Source organism: Heteronotia binoei, chromosome 15 (assembly GCF_032191835.1).
Source record: "Heteronotia binoei isolate CCM8104 ecotype False Entrance Well chromosome 15, APGP_CSIRO_Hbin_v1, whole genome shotgun sequence".
Lineage (NCBI taxonomy): Eukaryota > Metazoa > Chordata > Lepidosauria > Squamata > Gekkonidae > Heteronotia > Heteronotia binoei.
The window spans coordinates 64962605-64967821 of NC_083237.1; positions in this window are offsets into that span (position 1 = coordinate 64962605).

Below are 5217 nucleotides of genomic sequence, written 5' to 3' on the forward strand. Positions count from 1 at the left end.
GTCCAACACTCTGTGTCACATAAGAGAAGCCATGTTGGATCAGGCCAGTGGCCCATCCAGTCCAACACTCTGTGTCACATAAGAACGTAAGAGAAGCCATGTTGGATCAGGCCAGTGACCCATCCAGTCCAACACTCTGTGTCACATAAGAACGTAAGAGAAGCCATGTTGGATCAGGCCAGTGGCCCATCCAGTCCAACACTCTGTCACATAAGAACATAAGAGAAGCCATGTTGGATCAGGCCAATGGCCCATCCAGTCCAACACTCTGTGTCACAGAAGAACATAAGAGAAGCCCTGTTGGATCAGGCCAATGGCCCATCCAGTCCAACACTCTGTGTCACATAAGAACATAAGAGAAGCCATGTTGGATCAGGCCAGTGGCCCATCCAGTCCAACACTCTGCGTCACATAAGAACATAAGAGAAGCCCTGTTGGATCAGGCCAGTGGCCCATCCAGTCCAACACTCTGTGTCACAGAAGAACATAAGAGAAGCCATGTTGGATCAGGCCAGTGGCCCATCCAGTCCAACACTCTGCGTCACATAAGAACATAAGAGAAGCCCTGTTGGATCAGGCCAGTGGCCCATCCAGTCCAACACTCTGTCACATAAGAACATAAGAGAAGCCATGTTGGATCAGGCCAGTGGCCCATCCAGTCCAACACTGTGTCACACAGTGGCCAAAACAACCAGGCACCATCAGGAGGTCCATCAATGGGACCAGGAAACTAGAAGCCCTCCCACTGTGCCCCCCCCCCCCCCAAGCACCAAGAATACAGGAAATGGCTGCTTTGCATGGTGGACTCTGGCATTGTACCCCACTGAGGTTCCTCCCATCCCAAACCCTACTTTCCCCAGGCTACATCCCCCCCTCACCCCCCCCCCCCCAAATCTCCTTGAATTTCCCAACTCTGAACTGGAAACCCCGGTCAAAGACGATTCACACTGTGGGTGGATAAATAATCTGTTGTGAACACTTTTTAAAAAATGTTGTCTTTGTCCTCAATTTCTTCCGAGGGTGGGTCACGCAATCACGCTGGTTTCCCGTCATCGCTGCTTGAACTTCAAGTTTTCCCGTCTTGGTGTCCTCAAGAGGGTTGATTCACATCTGACATTTGTTTCAACAGATTCGAGTGAGTTAAGGCAGTCCGGGAACAAAAGTCATGGAACGTATATGGGAAAACAGCCCACCCTCGGGTGCTTGGTGTTACCACAGAAAGGTGAGGGATTCGTTCAGCTGGCTGAGGCCATGAGTGGCCAAACCCTGAGGAAGACCATCTCTTTCAGTCTGACAGTGATGGAAAGGGCCGTTAACTTTTCTCTATCAGGTGCAATCTTCCCATCTCGCTGCCCCAGCTATGCCACGATCTGAGTAAGAATGGCGACCCTGTGGGGTTTTCAGGGCAAGACATTCACAGGTGTTCTGTCATTACCTGCCTCTGCATCGTGGCCCTGATATTACCTGGGGCTGACCCTGCTTATCTTCCAAGATCTATTTATTTATTACTTCAGTTTTCTATCCCACCCTCTCCGCGAGCAGACCCGGGGCGGCCAACGGTCAGTTTAAAACACAATTTGAGTTTACAATCTAAAAACAATGAACATATGAAGCTGCCTTATACTGAATCAGACCCTTGGTCCATCCAAGTCAGTATTGTCTTCTCAAACTGGCAGCGGCTCACCAGGGTCTCAACCTGAGGATTTTCATGCCTATTTGCCTGGACCCTTTTTTGGACATGCCGGGGGATTGAACCTGGGACCTTCTGCTTCCCAAGCAGATGCTCTACCACTGAGCCACCGTCCCTCCCCAGCTTAACAATTAAAATACATCCATGGCGCTACTCAGGAATTGTCGGTACAAGTGGGATCAGACAAGATTGGGCTAGCCTAAGCCCCCCAGGTCAGGATGGAGGTGGGTTGCCCCCCCCCCCCCCTGCAACCCTGAACTCCCTGATGAGCTCCCACCCCCATATTAACCAAGGTCAATCCTTCTTGGCTTCTGAATCCGACAACATTGGATTTATATTCCGCCCTTCACTCAGAGCTGCTCACAATCTTCCTCCCCCACAACAGACACCCTGTGAGGTGGGTGGGGCTGAGAGAGGTCTCCCAGAAGCTGCCCATTCAAGGACAGAGTCTCAGAGTGGCCTACAATCTCCTTTCCCTTCCTCCCCTGCAAAAGAGGTGGCTGGGGTTGAGAGCGCTCTCGCAGCAGCTGCCCTTTCAAGGACAACTCCTACAAGAACTATGGCTGACCCAAGGCCATTCCAGCAGGTGCAAGTGGAGGAGTGGGGAATCAAACCCGGTTCTCCCCGATAAGAGTCCAAGCACTTAACCACTACACCAAACTGGCTCCTGAGATCAGACTAACCTGATGAGATTGGACTAACCTGAGCTACAGTTCTCAGCTCTGTTGCCCTGCTTTCTGTTGCCTCCATCGTTAGAAATAAAATCGCCGTCTGGCAGCCGAAAGCCAGATATGCACCTGAAGTCCAGAACGCTCTCCTTGCAGCTGAGTGCAGGTGAGGGAAATCCTTGAAAGCTCTCCTCCGTTTGGAAAGAGCCCAGGCAAGAGTGTTGTCATGCTGTCTGGCGCCCTCTTGTGGCATAGCTGGGGCAACAAGATGGGAAGCTTGCAGCCGACAGAGAAATGTGCAGGAGATTCGAATCATGGATGCTGCATTTCCAATGCGCGTGCCTTCGTGTCCACAGCAGGAATGGATGCAGAAGGGAGAATCCTTGTTGTGTGGAAGCCACCGTGATAAGGGAAACAGACTGGCATAGACAAAAAGGCTGCCTTCCAGTGCAAGTTGATTCTTGTTGCTGAACCAAACCAGTTCTCACAAATCGATCCAACTGATATTTAATGAAATTGCACACCAATTGAAACGGCTGTTCTGGTTCAAAGCAAAAACCATATGCCATCCAGGCCTCATTTTGGGCAGCTCACAAGTTTTATGGTGCTCTTTCTTACCACCACCACCACCCCAAAAAATATACTTGCTTCTGGGCTCCATTGTTCAAACCCCCTGTGAGAATTTTGCTGAACAGTAAGATCTGACAAACTTTCTAATATTTTTCCCCACAAAAAAGGGGAAAATAAAACATATAAAGCAGACAGATGGAAATCTTCTTCATGCCACTGTGGCTACTGAGGAGAAAGTAAGAAGTACAATGGGAGCGAGCTACAGTTCTCATGACAATTATAATTCAAGAAGCATTTTAAGGTAGATGCTGAGCTGATATAATTTAGTAGACCTTCTGGTGATGTCAGGGGGTGTGGCATATGCAAATGAGTTGTGCGAATGAGCTCAAGGTTGACTCAGTCGGTCAAAAGAAGTCCCCAGCTTGCTGGGGGGAAAGCGTGGATGACTGGGGAAGGCAATGGCAAACCACCCCAGAAAAAGTCTGCCAAGAAAACATCATGTTGAGACGTCACCCCAAAGTTGGAAACGACTGGTGCTTGCACCTTTTAACCTTCGGTGAGCTCTGGCACCTCTTTTTCTACAAAACAACCCGACACCATTTAATAACACTCTTAATAAAAATAACACAAAACTGGCATTCCGTAGAACTTTCCACCAGACTGGATACTGAAGGAGGGGGGAGGGGAGACGTCCCAGGCCTTTTGCTCTACTTTATTTTTAAAGCTGGGTTTACACTGCGTGACTGCTGAGGAGCTAAGCCCCAACTGGCCCACAGGCTGGTCAAAAAGAAGAGCTATTCCAATACAAATGGTTAAAGCCGTTTGTCTGTTCTGCCTGCATTGAACAGCTGTCAACCAGTTATGCTGGTAAAGCTTTCCTTTCTTTCCTTGGGGAGGGGGCTGCCTCTGCCCACTGGGCAAGCAGATTCCTCCCCGGATCGTGGGTGCGCAGGTAATTCAATGACGTGCCTGGAGAACTACAGCTCCCATCAAGTTGGGCAACATGAACAAAACAGTATTAATAATATGCACTTGACCACTAAGCTGCAAGGATTAATAAAAGGTAAAGGTAGTCCCCTGTGCAAGCACCAGTCGTTTCCGACTCTGGGGTGATGTTGCTTTCACTGCGTTTTCACGACAGACTTTTTACAGGGTGGTTTGCCATTGCCTAATTATCTGCAGACTGTTCGAATTCATTTTGGGGCAGAGTGCTTGAGAACACTCTTGTGTTTCATATTGAAGTCTGTTTAAGGTAGAAACTTTGGAATATTAAAGTGCCTTTTGTGCACATTTATATTGTTCATCTTAGATTATTTAGGGGCAGAGCCTACTCAGAAATAGAGGCTAGAAGGGTTTTCCCTATTACGTATATGTTTTGTTAGTATAGTTTCCCCCTGACGGTTTTTTCTATTATAGTCTTGCTTAAACTCCACCCTTTTTTCCTCTATAGTGTTCATAATAACAGCACCTGTGATCACATACAAGGTCCATTTCTCTCTCAACGACGAATAAGCGCAGCCTGCTTCCATGACTGGAGATGAGGGGCCAGCGTTCCAAACCTGCAACACAACCATAGCACAGAGCTGAAGCCCAGGCTTGCAAGCGGTCTGAGGGAGCCCCTACTTGGCCCAGGCTGAGCAAAGATTCCTGCACTGTTTGCAGCAGAAGAGTCTGAAGCTCAGGGCCGTTTCTGCCACCTTGCCGAGTACCCAGATGCAAGTCCTGCTCCAGTGGCAGGGCGGCTTCGCTCCGTGCATCTGCCTCGCTCTGTCCCGGACCGGCTCTTCAGAAACCCTTCTCCACCATCACACACCTGACACTTTGGGGGCTGTTTTTTAAAATCAGTCATTTATTGATTTTTTTTTTCTCCACTGGCAACAGGAACACACAGCATCAGAATTTGAGAACTCAAGCCCACCCCACCCCCCGCCAGAAACATGGACTCTGATGAGCATTGAGACAGAGGGGAGGGAACAGACTGTGGCTGCCTTGCATGGGAGGGGGGAGTGAGCCACGCCGAGAGGTGTGGCCTTTACCAAAATCAGACCCAGCAGGCCAGACCTCCCATCCCCACCACTCTCCTTTTCTCCCAACACTACCCCAGCAGGACTGCAGTACAATGCCAGGCTGGTCTCTCCGTGCAGCAGCGCTGTGGCTCCTAGTTTAAAACCAGGGCAGAGGGAGAGGGAACACCGCAATGTTTCAAAGGCCCCGTGGCAGCACCCTGCCAGGTTCAGCAGGAGAAAATGTGCTTTGGGGGGGGGGGGGTGCAAGCCAGGGCCAAACTGA